General features: G+C 44.7%; 2 long non-coding RNA genes across 3 annotated transcripts; one reads left to right on the top strand and one right to left on the bottom strand.

Annotated features, from left to right (window-relative positions):
• Window positions 1–4,211: 4,211 nt before the first annotated feature.
• On the top strand, window positions 4,212–6,243 carry LOC135377094 (uncharacterized). The gene is made up of 4 exons (XR_010418025.1): window positions 4,212–4,388; window positions 4,466–4,655; window positions 5,170–5,247; window positions 5,371–6,243. It is a non-coding gene; the product is annotated as an uncharacterized LOC135377094 (long non-coding RNA).
• Window positions 6,244–9,053: 2,810 nt separating this feature from the next.
• Window positions 9,054–10,499, bottom strand: LOC135377092 (uncharacterized). 2 transcript variants are annotated; one of them, XR_010418023.1, is made up of 7 exons: window positions 10,261–10,499; window positions 10,093–10,128; window positions 9,945–10,035; window positions 9,829–9,884; window positions 9,657–9,747; window positions 9,526–9,586; window positions 9,054–9,449 (listed from the first exon to the last, which is right to left on the bottom strand). It is a non-coding gene; the product is annotated as an uncharacterized LOC135377092 (long non-coding RNA). The 2 variants fall into 2 exon arrangements; XR_010418024.1 differs by lacking the exon at window positions 9,829–9,884.
• Window positions 10,500–14,802: the final 4,303 nt, after the last annotated feature.

Below are 14,802 nucleotides of genomic sequence, written 5' to 3'. Positions count from 1 at the left end.
CAACCAACATGGGAATAATAGTGTATAAAATACTACCGTGAATATCGGAACTCCTGAAGCTCTAATGTCACAGACCGGCTTCCAATGGGATTGGTTGTAGCTATGAGGTATGTGACATCTGTGCTTTAGTCGGTTATCTGTTCGAGGGTTTTTATCTTGCGAGCTATAACGTGTAAAAAAATAATCATTTTTTTTATCAGTGTCATGGTGTGGAAAACATGCACACATGATGTAACAAACCACATCTATGAAAGCGTCCCAACCCTTTTAATCTTTCCCAGGCACTTCATATAGTTCAGATGGCTAAAGAGCTGGAGTACCGTTTACCGTGTGCACAGGAAACTTGTTTTTGTTTCCACCCATCCCTACGCTTCTCACAAGTCACAGATTAATGATGAACGAGAAAAACACTAGGCATGAGATTGCTTGTACACGTTCACTGAAGCCCGTCTGTTGTCCACTTGCAGCCAATGCTTTGCAATGTTGTCAGTATTTTAGTGACTCATTCAGTGTATTCCTTGTGGTGAGCTTGTGTAGCAACTTGCTTCTGGTCAGGGTCTCATGAGAAGCTACCGCGCACATAGATTAAGCACAGCTCCAGTAAGCTCCTGGGCATAGCCTAACATGAATATTAGCATTATTAGAATGGCAAATGGAGAGAGAACCGTCTCGCGCAGTAAATGAACAATGCAAGTTTATATTTCAGTAGTTTTTGCGCATATATTCCTCATGTGTAGCTAGAGTATGTGGCCTCACATAAGGCAGAAGTGGTGCTCTGATATCTTAGATACATGACCGAGAAACAGCATTGAGGCAAGGAAACTTGTAATGCACACAATGACGGGATGTCTTTCAGAAGAGGAGGTACATCCACTATCCAGATCAATTATTCGAATGTTTCAGTCCGTATAAGTGAGGAACGCAGGACAATTGCTTAGTAGTCCCTGCTAGCTTGAAATATTCTAAACCACCTTCAGGGAGCCAAAGCTGCCAATGTCTCGATGTGCACATCTTGCATGAAGACCTTGATTGTCCATATCCATGATAGAGTCGTGAGCCACTTTTCAAGAACCAGATCCCCATCATTATCGCTTGTCCATGCGGCCCATTAGAGGTTGTTTACAGTGCCGTGGCGACATTTTTTGTAGCATCGGAACACATCAAATTTCTGGGAAATTCATCGGCTCTTGCGGTAGCACTCTCGGCTTGTATGCTGCGACAAAGTCAAAATGCTGCGCAAATTGCATTGGACCTTCACTTTGTTCTTCGTGTGCGGCGTATACATTTCTGAATTTTGGCTTGTGCTATGTCAACAAGTCTAGTGCATCATCCTGTATATGGTAAGTATATAATTCTTGTTCATCACCTGCTTCGGCCCAGCAGGGACAGTATCAATAAATAAATAGTGAAAAATAAATAATAGCTTCCAGACATATCTGGTCATAGTTCCTCCTGAATTCAGCCCGGGAGCGGTACTGACTCCTCCGCCCCCGACACATGCCTCTTAGCTCCCCCTATTCTCGGCAGTAAAAAAAAAAATATTTCTACGTCATGATCACGTGGTATAGTTGTGTCAGGCATCATGACGGATGCCCATTGGCCGAAGGTCGTTGCACGCTCAGGGTTTAGTTGAGAAATTTCAACAAGTCAACATATGAAGAGGGGATGATGGGGCGCCGCCTTCGCGACGTGATTTTTTTCTCGCGACTTTGCAGCCTTGCTGACGCCATAGCATTCGCGTCATAACCCTCATAACAGGAACAAGCGAAGTCTGGGCGCTCTTGTATACCTGCATATACTTTGTAGATCAAGCGGGACAGAACAAGGGTCCTGCTCAACGGCTGTCAGGAATCAACTGGGGTGCGCTCGTTTATTATTCGTGCTTTTTGCATCCTTGCCACCGAGGGCGCTAATGCTTCTTCAAGCAAATTCCGGACCAATAATATTGTCATGTAGTTTTCGTTAATGCAAACATGCTGTGTGGGTGTCGCTTGCATAACTGTATATCGCACAATAAAATACTTAAAGCGACAAAAAAAAAAAAAAGCCATGGCTCCGCCGTTTATGTGCGGCTCCCACTGCATGGTAACAAACCTGAACCAAAAAATGTCGAAAGAGAGAAACCAGGAACAACAACAAAAGACGAGAAGCAGATAAGAAAGAAGGAAAGTAGAGCGAGAGAAACGCGCGCTACGTCATTCAACGTCATTGGCCACATTATAAAAAAAAAGAAAAAAAAAAAACGGGTGGCTAGTCCTGAGTCATTGGTTCAGCGCCGGAGGTCACGTAAGTTTTCCGCTACGATAGGCCTCTATAGGAAGTTTTAGTTCCCACTACGATAACACGCCGATAGATACGATCTCCGAAAAACGCATACGACTCATGAGTCGGTGGGAATGATTCGTAAAGCTCTTGTCCGCAGTTTTAGTTTGCAGACGAAGAGGACCCCACCGATACGGAATATCAAGCGGACGCCATCTGTCCGCACAAATCTTAACTTCGTTTACTCGTATGATAGGTTAAGTTCCAGTTACAGTAGACGCGTGAAACGCACGTTACAAGCATTTGTATCAGTAGTTGTGGAAGACGTGATGTTCCTAAATGTTTCGCTGTGCATTTATGCGCCGGCAGCAGTTTTTTGTCAAAACATAGTCTGCGAAACAACGCACATCTTCACTTAGGCTTAGGCGTCCAGACGGAGGAAGTCACACAAGGTGTGAAGCACGCATAGTACGCCTCGTCAACAGTCCACTGTCCTTTCTTCAGAACAACCGCTACTGTACCCGTGGTTGTCGCCGAGCCATGATTTCGGGAAGTTGCAGACCAAAATCGTTCGCGGTGCACGCCGCGAGCGAACGATATTGTTTCTGTTGTTGTCAGCCATCTTGTTTGTAAGTGAACGCTCCGCGCATGCTCCAGCTGAGTGGGAGCACGAAAGCGCGCACGAAAGACGTCCGATAAATTCGGAATGAGTGGGATTACGATATTTTTCGTAGACGATTTTTCGTAGACGTCGCCGTACACTCTTAATCTAGTTCCCTCTAACGTTACTCTGATACGCACCTAACTTGTGAAATACAAGTTATTTGTGCTCGATGTAAAGGTTACAGCCCATTCAAAGGTTACATGCGGACGTGCGCTGCCCTCTTACAGGTTATATTGCGAGAGAAACAGTGGCGTTACCCCTAAGGACGGCGTTACGCTTTTGGAGAAGTTACCACCCAGTAAACCAGAAATATCCCAGGGACGTCCCAGAAAAGTCGCACACGTCACCTATGCCCAGGAAGTCCACCAGACGTTATTTGGACGTCCACAATGTGACGTTGAAAATCGTCCGACATTGTATCTCCCAGGGCCATCCCCACCAAAAGAATTGCCCCACCGGTGGGGCAAAAAGAATTGCCCCACCGCGTTGCATTTTGCGCACATATCTGGGACACGTGACTCTTACTGGAGTGACGTAAGCAAAGCGAGAAACATTCTGGGTTTAGACCTTTATTTGCAGAGTAATCACATCATGGAAGATAGTTTGAATTAAAAACACAATGTTTGTGAGAAAGAGACGCCAAAAGTATCAACGGTTATGCTTCGGCGTTGTTGGCACACGAACTAATTAGTTCCCAAGACGTCTTCACCGTTACAATCGTAGTTCACCGTGCTATACACTTACTGAACGTACTCCTACAACTCTCATTTCAGTATATGCTCCATCCAGTACGCCAAAAGAGGCCACCACTGGCCTCCGTAGGTAGTGCTCACTCGATAACACATATGTGTGTATGTGCGAGTGCAAGCGGTCTCCCATAACAACAATAGGATACGCAAGGTCACGTGGCGTTGTCGATAAGTGCTGTATCCATAGCTGTATACAGCGGTTGCATACCGTTCTCAAATAAAAGATGTCGATTATTTATCCAAAACTATTTCTAAAACGTGGACAGATAACAAAAACTGAATAAATAATGCATAGCGCTCAGCATACAAGCTAATTTGATATGAAACGGAAAACGTCCCATTCACATCCAGATATCCAACGGAGACGTTCATAGGATGTCCCCAGGACTGCAAAATGAGGAAGAAAGTCTGTTCCCAGGGACGTCGCACGGACGTAAACGGGACGTTCACGAACATCCCTGGGATATCCAAATGTCAAATTCAGTTCTTCCCCAGGATATCCTTGGGACATATTTGGTTTACTGGGCAGCGTTACTTATAAAAGCGAAGTGGTCCGCAGTTTCGCGAAAGTCGGCAGGTGGAGGTTGCACGTCAAGTGGCAGTTGGCAACAGCGTGTATCAGGAAAAAGCGGGAGGAGCGTTTCGCTTGCTGTGTGGTACCTCGCCGCTTCGACATCCGTTGCATTGGAAACAACGGAATTCAAAGTCACATAGTAAGTAACCTTCTGCATTTGCTATTACATTCCTGCGTAGTTCACTCTCATGTTAGTGCAGTGTTGCATGGGCGAAGCTCGCAGGTGGATATATGATGTGACGGACGCACACAGACATTCGAGGTTTCACACAGGGACGTTGCACGGACGCCGGCTGTGATCGTGATGCATTTATTGGAGAAATGGATGAAAATGGACATGCACTGGAAGTAGCATGCTGTTATTGTCACCATGCACGAGCCAAGCATGCAGCACTGAGTGAAACAGGTTAGTAACACGAGGAACGCGCTTTATGCATGCGTTGAGCAAGTGATTGCGTTGCATGAAACTTCTTGATGCATTCGCTTTTAGTGATCCCAAAGACGCATCATAATTGCGACTGCTTCTTCCTCGTCCTGAATTAGACATTCGTTCTTTTCCTTCACTATTGTTTAAGTCGATTCCTAACCAGTTATTTTAACGGTCGCTTATGGTCTTTTTTTTTCTTCTGTCATTGCACTGAAATGTCGGTTATCATCACTTGGTTGCCTGTGACTACATGATAGAATCCCGAAAAGGAGGATAACCAAGCTGCGCGTTTCCACGTCAGACTTGTGTAACCGTTATCATTTGGCTCTTCGCAAGTTGTTTTGAACTTGAGACGTCATGAGCAAAGCATTTTTAACGTTACAATTGCATTCGGCGCAATAGCACAGAAAGTGGTAGGACTAAAAGCACCCGATATATTATGGCCTTGCAATTTGTGCAGAATATTGCAGTAAAAAAAGATTGTTCTTCGCAGGTAACCCATAGCGCAGCTCCACTGGTTCCAAATTTGATGGACACAGCCATGAGTTACCTGGCAGTATTGTGGCAGAGGGTAAGTGAATAGTGTGGGTAATGGTTCCTGCACTCGTAAACTGTGGGGATACGTGTAAAAATGAAATAATCAGCGCGCCCCCTTTTGACGTTGCGGTTTATATTTATGTATCTTGTGCCACAGAAGTACATACGAACAGTCCAGCAGAAATATAGCAGCAGCCCAATCCCAGGCTATAACTCTGCAGAGGCTCAGAGAGATAGCAGCAAGCCAGGTCCTTCCCACAACTCTCCGCAAGCTCGGGATTCGTCGCAAACCCAGCCAGCCAGCCATGTACGAACCTATATTTGCCAATATTGTAGATTGTCGCCTAGGTATTTCCAGTGCTTTTGTGACCACGTTGTTCAGTGTGTTGGGTGTGGCTTTCTCCCTTCTTGTGATACTTGTGGAACAACGTTTGAAACCATCTAAAGACACATACATCATTTGATTTTTTGTATTTAGTTAAGCACACGAGTACAGGATGACATAACATGACAGGGTGAGCCAGCCAACAGAATGTATAGGTGAGCTACTTGAGCAGATGGAAAGAACAGGTCCAAGTTCGAAGAATAATCTGAAAAAAAAAATGCTATTTATGCCATAACCCAGAGGGCCACCACATGTGCTCCAAGGTGGTTGTCGATTGCGTTGTAAGCATCATAGAGGAATTGTTTCAGGAAATGGGTGTGCAGATTGACACCACTTTGGTAAAATCAGATCAGGTTCGGAAGTTGCATTATGAGGAACCCCTGATTTTTTGTAACGTGCCTTAAGTGCAAAATGCGTTGGGGTTCTTTATCTCATTAAACTTTCATTTAGATAATTTTTCTACACGTCATGTGAAGATGACTACGAATTATCTATTTTGCTAAAGTCAAAAAGTGACTTGTCAACTCAGTTCCGTTATATGTACATTCAGTGCAAGGTGTTCTGCAGTTTAGTAATACTCATATTTCATATATGCCTTTTCTCTGCATGATCCTTCGGAGATATTTTGCCTCCACTGAAGAAGAGACTTGTGAACTCGATTTTGACTTTCAGTGCAAAGTGTATTGCATCTTGAACTTTTAATATTACTCCTATTTAATATGTTACAATTCATTCTTTGAATGGTCTTTCCATGTGTCATATGAAGATGATAAAGAATTTTACAGTATATTTTTCGAGTATTTTGCGTAGAATACTATGTAGTATGAACCGTTGATAATAAAGTAACGCTGTGTTTGCAAAGAAAAGCTTCATATTTTCGTTTAGCATTTCCTGCGTTTTATTGGGCAAGGTGTCCTTGAGAACGTGTCACAACCTTTTAGTTAATGAAGTACTTTTCATAGCGGCATGCAGTGAACGATATTTAGTTCCGTGAGGTTTTTGGAAACTCGTGACATGCGTTTAATTTGTTTTCAGTGGTTCCATTCTTACTCGTTTTTTTGCAACTGAGCTCCACAATTTTTTTTGTATTGTGATTTCTTTTTTATTTTTCCAAAAAGATGCGCGTGTCGAGCTTACTCTGCTTCAGGTACAGGCAAATCGGCATCCGCGAGCGCATAGTTATGATTACCCAATACTGTTAGGGCACATTTCTCTGTGGTGTGCTTCTTTTGTTAGGAGTTGGTGCAATGTTCTCAGGGACGCCTCACCCCGCCTTCCTGTGTAGATGGCTTCACTGAATAACTTTAAGATAAAGGTTACAAACCTAGCAACGCAGTGGGTGGGTATAGGTTATACTTTAACCTCTGTGTAAGAGTTACATGGGCAGCAACGTGGGAAGTGACTACAGGTTATGCTTTAACCTGTGTACAAGGGTTATTCAGAGTATAGGTAACATAGTTACCTTTAGAAATAGAGGTAAAAAGTTTACAAGTTTTTTTTACTTCTATTTATGGGTTCGGACTTTAGAGTGTAGACGGAGGCGTCCCGCTGGATCTCTGACGCAGTTTACGCATGCGCACTTTGCGGAAAGCTGAGTCGGAAAGTTATCGGAGGCAGCAGAAGTGGCCAACTAAAACTCCCTTATGGCAGCTTCATACCCCTGTCGCCGCCAAGCTGAATCGTAGGAAGCGCGAAAGGCTCGTTTGGCTGCGAATGCTGTCTTGCGTTAGCATTGTGGAGGGTCGTTGTGAAGGGTAGTGTAGCGTTTGCGAAGGGGGAATTTCAAAAGGGGTTTTCAAGTTCTAATGCTACCGCACTTCCGTGGTTTTGTGTGCTTTTTTTTTATCTAAGACTCGCGGATATTGTTTTCTCAGATACTGTGTTCAATGGCGTGAGTACTTTCCCATCAAGTACACAAGTGCCCAAATTTGGACCCTGACAAAAAATCAGCAAGGAGTATAAAAAATGCACCCTACTAAAAGCGCTAAAATGACAACACGAAGACGAAAGCACACAGATAGGGCTATATATCTGAGTTTTCGTCTACTTTTAGCGCTTCTAGTGAAATGCAGTACCAAGATTCCAGTATGACATTTTACCAAAACTGATTTTTGTGCTTTTAAAGAGCATATTTGTAGAAGCAAATCTATTGTTGCGAGGCTTGAAATGAAGAAAATGTATCAACTCTTCTATGATTGAGTAAAATGAAAGGAATGCAAAGACACGCACACATTATGACACTGCAACCGGCAGGACAATGACTTGGTCAATTGTCATTTCAGCTCTCCCAATCCAAGGTTCTATGCTTTTATATTGTTTCCTTCATTGGCAATTAATAATCAATTTATATCACAATGTGTGATTGCATTACACGATGAACACTTTGAAAGACACACATGCTTTCATTTTAACATTTTGCTTTTTTTTTATTGGTGACATGGATTACATTGCTGCATATCACAGTCGTATAAAAATGAAAGCTTACATCGTGTTTCAACCTCTTTAATTTTCTTCATATTCTTTTTTTAAACGTGTTGTATTTCAAAAAGCAGCAAGGAATGCCCAGAAATGTATAAATTCTGTTGGCTTGTACTTTTTTCCCCTGAGATTATCTAGCCTCCTATACCAGAAGATTAGTACCGGAACACCACGCTAGGCGGGTGATCTTGGATCAGTCAGCGAATACTATTTTGCATAATGACAGCACAGCTGACTGATTGCCTCTATACATGTAACTACAAATTATAACATCTGGTTAGCACTTAACCTATAGCACTTTATGGTTTCAGAGCATTTGTCAACAATGCTCACTAAAGTTTTGCCAAAAGAGCAAGACACAGATACTAAACAGTGATATGCAAAGTCATACAAATTAAATTGGCGATGTACTTGATGAGTACTAGAAGTATTTTGGTGAAAAAATTTGGAACCCGAGAAAGGGACAGAGGAGGGACGACACGACACGTTCTCGGGCACAGCAAACCCTTTAATAACAGCAACACCTACGCACCCAACAACTTCCGAATTGGTGGCGAGGGAGCAACCGACGCCACACAAACACAATTTCCCCTCGTGACAATCTCTTTGTACTCTTTTAGCAGTCTGGCCACAGGGTCTCGAACAGAATCTAGGACACTTGTCTACAAAGAGTTGACACAAGAGTACAAACCCAGTAAACCACCGATGTCCCAAGCACGTCTACATGATGTTACCCTCAGGACGATGAAGACATCCTGAGGACATCCTGAAACATAATTTGACATACTTGGGACGTACTCAGAACTGCCAAAATAACATCCGCGCACGTCCCAAGGAAGTCCATAGTACGTCAATGACGACCTTTTACGGACCTCTAGTAGACCTTTTTCCCGTGCCTTAGCCAGGCTTACTGGCGTTTGCTGAACATTACATCAACACCGCACAGCAGTGCGTATCAGTGGCACAAACAAGCAACATTAGATCAAACACTTTATTTCGTATGAAACTGAGCGTCATAGCATCGTATTACCTCACCAGGTATTATATCACAGCGTAACATGACCAGCATTTTTTTCGCATTATTATTGAGAACTTACATGTCTTTGAAAACATGATGTCCATGAACACACACAGCATCGGTCCACAAGGGGAAAAACTTAAAGGTATACGCCCGCAATGTACGAAGTGCGACGCTGAAACATATGTTGAAGCACTGGCATAACCGACGACCATGCTGCACTGTGTTTCGTACAACTGGAGATTTGCGATGTGTCCAGCTTGCCTTTCGTGCGCAAAAATTAACGCTATCCAACTTCGGCTATATTCACTTTTCGCCACGGACTCCCTTCCCTGCCGCGTCATGTGAGCTTAACCTGCAAGAAATGTAATTTCAAAAACACTGCTACAGCAAAATGTCACTGTGAAGTACGCATCGACGTATACGCATACCTTTAGACACAGCGCCTATGGTTGCAGTCTGCAGTAGCCTAGCATTCTCCCTATCAACAGCCTGCGAAGACGGGAAACGCATGGATAACCACGTAGTAGGAACGTGAATGCCTCGCACATTCACTACGTACCTTCAAAACGGGTAAAATCTTGAAAATGACGCGGGCGACGCCACTTGGAGATCCATAATTCACATTCATCCGCTACGACGTTTCCACACATCTGTAAAAGAGTCAACAAGGTGCGACACATTGTACTTCCCTGCAAATTCTTTATTAAAATCACTCAGCATTTTTTACATACAGTGGCACAGCCGTAAAGCACATGACGAAGTTGCACGGGTGAAGCGTATGCCCAATCTGTTTCGCAGTAAACACAAGTCACTGAAGAGCTCTGAAACGCACTTTAGCGTAACTTACCTGATGTCTTTCAACATTTCTGTGACCTTCCTACGTCGTGGGTGTGCTGTCTCAACCGCGTTGTTCACCGCAATAAATACGTCGAAAGTATCTGAAATTCATAGATTAGACATTAGTAACGGGGCCACTGACGATGTTGCGTCTTCACCTTGAAAAGTGCTGGTAGGGTCACGAGTACACTTAGCTGAAAGATAAAGCATAGGGTAATAGGAATCAAAAGGGTAATAATCACACTGCTAGCATAAAGTAATAGAACCCACACGCTAGGAATGATACCAAACAAAAGTTGCACGAATCGTACAAACATAGAACTAACCTTTAATATAAGAAATCGCAAGGCTTCTGGACCTATCTTCCAGGGTGCATGCATAAAAGCACCCCCAGGCAACACTAGTAGGGCATAAAAACACATTCACAACAGTCCAGGGCACCAGAGCAACGACGGAACGCGAGACAAAGGGAGCCAGAAAAAGGCGTGCGAACGCAACGAAGCTTGCAAGCGAAATGGACGCCGCCCGCAGCGCAGAAACGGCAGGAAGGCCACCTGCCCGCCAGTCCATGCCCCAGCGCCCAGGCGCTCCTCGGAATGTAGCAAGGGACGGAAAGTCGCGCGAAGACGGGACCAACGCTATCGGAAAGAGGGCGTTTTCCTCTTCAAAAACACATCTCAATCACCTTCCTACGCCAGCAAGAACCCGATATCGAAAAAAATGCCCCAGGCCCATGTACCAGAGAACCGCCGTTGCCACGGTGTTCTAACTCGAGAACCGAGAGGGATAGAAAGATGCGGCAAGTTTCTACGCGTTTCCCATGTCGAGTGCGTGTGCCCATTAAAAGGAAGTCGGATCCGCCGTGGGCTTCAAGCCTGAAGACAGGGACAAAAATCGGTGAACGGTGGTCGGTGTCAGGAATTTCGAGAATGACGTCTTAACCACTGGAAATCGACGGCTGGTCTCAATTGGAAAGTTGTAGAGCAGGGAACAGAGCACGCACACACAAAATTTCGACTAAATCGGACATCGGGTAATCGACTTACGACACCGAAAAGTGGGAAGCGTTTCAGGGTGGCTCTAGCCAGCCTCGCAGCTCGTCATGCTCTTAAGCCGATATCGGGAGAACGGAACATCGCGCGCCTGCGGGACAAACGCTGTTGGAAAGAGCACATTGAGACCTTCATAACGAAGGTAAACATGACCATGTGGTAGCAACGGGAAGGCTTTTTTTGGGGGGGGGGGGGGGCGGGGAAGCCGCTGGTCCCATGTATTGGGAGGAGTGTGAACGCGGAATCCTCTAACTCGAGAACTGCTAAATTTAGAGAGACGCGGTGAATTTTATCACGTGCTCCTCGTCGAGAACAGTGGGTTCTCCAAGTATGAACCCTGTCCGAGGCGAACTTCTTTCCAACAAGGGCACTGAAGTTCGGAAAAACGAATTTTACTAACGCGTCTCCGCCTACGAATTCGAAACCACTACAGATCAGTTCCTGTGTGATTTGCGCGATCACACAGCTAATCCAGGCCCGTTCGGACCTGAATTTTGGTCTCGATCCAACAGTCCGGGCGGGATTTACAAGACTTTGAAGGTGTCAGAAGCACCGACGGTTGCCTAGAATTTTCAAATATCTGGACAACCGCCAGGATTTCTCACAAGCCGCAAGGTGCACGCGTAGGGGGATGGAAGGGAAATTCGTCACAAGATACAGCATCCCGATATCGCCGCTGCAGGCCAAGATATTAGACACGGGAACCCATCGCGAAACACCGCGATGTCACTCTGATGGGGTTAAACCATCACTGGATGGCTAAAGACGCCGCAGTATCAACCGCCACCTCAAGTGGCATGTGCAGTGCTCAGTTGGAATCTCTATGCATATCTCATCTATTCTGACCGACGATGTCACTACGGTGCCGTAGGGGACCTGGGCACATTCTTCTTATTTGTCCATGCTACCAACCTTCCCGAACCGCGCTCTCTCAGATCCTTAGTCAGTTGGAATTTCACCCTTTCTATCTCTATGAAAATTGCTTGGCCCCTGGTGAAATCCAGCCCATCAACACTCTGTGATGAGAGCTTTTTTGGTCTTTTTAGACACGTCAGGACTTCGATCCTTATGGTGAAGGGGCACATTTCATCGCATTTTATGCCAGTGGGCTCGGGTATCCACACTAGCGACGAAACTCCTCATTATTAACCTTAGAAATAAAGTTGCTGTTTTATTGATACTCTAGGCCAATTCCTTCAATTGGTTTCGCATTCTTTGAACTGGTGCAGTGTGTACAAAACATGTTGGATTACATTAAATCAAGTGGAAATCAGCGTTTAGCATTTATATCCATTAAGCCAATTCATTGAATTGCTTCTTTATTCCGTGGGTACGGTCTTCGCCACACAACATAGTGGAACATGATGTCGCGAAGGTATAGCTTCTCTTCAAAAACCCTGATTCTGTCAGTGAGGAACTTGTACCTGACGGCTACATAATGAACGAATTGACTGTCTGATTTGTCTTTGGATCTCGTTGGAATTGTGGCGACAATTCAATGATGTTATGTCTTCTCGTTCCGGCAGGGAAGCACATCTGGAGATGTAGTTGTGTGTGTTCCGTTCTACATGGAGATATTGCAAGAGATATCGAGGTCTTCTCGGCCTTCCCAACTACCTTTATTAGCACTACAGTAAAAGGAAACAGAAGCTAGATACTGTGGTACATCTGCTAAGCTCGGACCATGTCGGGAGTTTCTTTGTAAATTCAGATGAATAATTTTTGTGTGTTGCCACTTCGGTAACACGGATAAAAATTAGTGTCACTGTTTTAGTTTCTTGCTGCACGCTGTTGAACGTTATCATAAGGATACAAAAATATAATGAGCATCGAAAGTATGTTTGTATTCTACTTCTAAATCAACATCCGATCGGGACACCATTTCGAAGTCCCAGCGATATCATTAAAATACATCCTGGCTAGACAACGCTAGGACGTTTCGAATGACGTCTTATTTATATCATTGGGACATTTTTCGCGGATCAGGACTTCGGGATCTTTTCAGGACGCCCATGGGACATCGGTGGTTTACTGGGAAGAGATTGTCACGAGGGGAAATTGTGTAAGTGTGGCGTCGGTTGCTCCCTCGCCACCAATTCGGAAGTTGTTGGGTACGTAGGTGTTGCTGTTATTAAAGGGTTTGCTGTGCCCGAGAACGTGTCGTGTCGTCCCTCCTCTGTCCCTTTCTCGGGTTCCAAATTTTTTCACCATGTACCAGCTGGCCTGCACCCTTGCCCTTTTGCCAGAAGTACTTTGCCTAGTACTTTGTACTTTACTTGAAGTACATTTGGAATTGGGTACTCTGTGCTGTACTTGAAGTACGAATGACACCAGGTACTTGGTACCTTATTTTAAGTATAATTTTGAGGTACTTTGCCCATCACTGCTTCTAAGTCTTCTGCTTCTAAGTGTGTCAAACACGCGCATAGAAAACTCGCATGCTCACTCAACGAGAGCATAAAACAGAACTAGCCATAAAGGAAATGTGACGAGCTCAAACGAAGTGGAAAAGGCATGGGCTAGCCAGTGCACAACTGTACAAAACAAAGCAATCACTCACTTTTGTCGGTTCCCGAGTGCCCTTTTCAACACAGTTCACAATATAGACTGAAAAGCAATCCAAGTAGATTCCTCCAACAAGAGCAGTGAAATCAAACTTCACAGCTAACCGCACGGCACCCCTGGTAGTGCGCAGCACTTTTTCCGCTCAACAACTGGACCCTTGTGATATAGATAAGTCGTAACGTCATCGCCGTTTCTCAAGACTGTCCCACTGCACAAACAAGCGTTTCCTGGGAGGAATGCACATCCTCCCGATTGAGCGCCATGCGTGACATCATGATCCAACCCCGATTTGCAAATCTGGCAAATCGCGCACGCGCACTGCCGTGACAAGAGTAGCCGCTCAGTGAAGCTACAAGTGAAACTAGGCCCGTTTGTTTCTATGTAGACTACCTGCGTTCGTCTTTGTATTTAGTGTTTCGTGCCACGATTACGGGATACTAGCCTTTGTGATTAGTGTGTGTGCGTTTGCGGGTATCGTGGAATGATCCCCGCTTTGGTTAACTTCGTCAGAACCATCGAGGAAGGGAGTTGCATCAGGACGGAAGCCGCCGATATTTCGAACAGACTGTTGTTCTTCTGGGCACCGTCCTCATCACTGGCATGGTATTTAAAGGGTTAGGTGTGACGTGTTTAAAGGTTCATGCGAGTTGTGGGTCAAGAGCACGGAGGGAAGAAAGGGTCCGTACGGGCTTCTACGACCGGAGTGAATGGCCGCTTTGTTAGAGCGTGGAGGGGATTATATGAACGAAGTGATCTAGGCTCCAGACCGGTAACAGAAAAATGGGAGGTTCATGAACACTTGGACGAAACGCGACAACAGGCAATAATTGGCAAACGTAGCGAAAGAGAAGTAGGTTAGTGGTTACGTGGGAAAAATTCCAGAACGAGCAAAGTTTTTTTTATTAAATATTTGTAGTACAAAGTTGTGGCATGCAATAAAGAAAGCAGAATGTAGTGACCATGCAGAACATAACATATGATAATGGAGATAGAAGGGAAAAGCATATTTTATTTGTGAAGTGTTTCTAGGGAGCCTTGTGATTTGTTGATACCGGACGGGTGAAGAGCGTTGAACTTGTATACGAGATAAGACTCCTTATCACGTCTGTCACGTGTGGATCTAAACTCTTTTTCTAGAATATATAGTTTAATGTTGTCAAAACTGTGACCAGGAACGTTAAAGTGTTCGGCGACTGCTCTGGGGAGTTTGTTGGACGTGTCGGTTCTGTGTCCCGTAAGGCGGTTGTTCAT

This window comes from Ornithodoros turicata, chromosome 1 (genome assembly GCF_037126465.1).
Source record: "Ornithodoros turicata isolate Travis chromosome 1, ASM3712646v1, whole genome shotgun sequence".
Classification (NCBI taxonomy): Eukaryota; Metazoa; Arthropoda; class Arachnida; order Ixodida; family Argasidae; genus Ornithodoros; species Ornithodoros turicata.
Note: the sequence above shows the minus strand (reverse complement) of the source record. Positions and strands in the feature narration are given on the sequence as shown.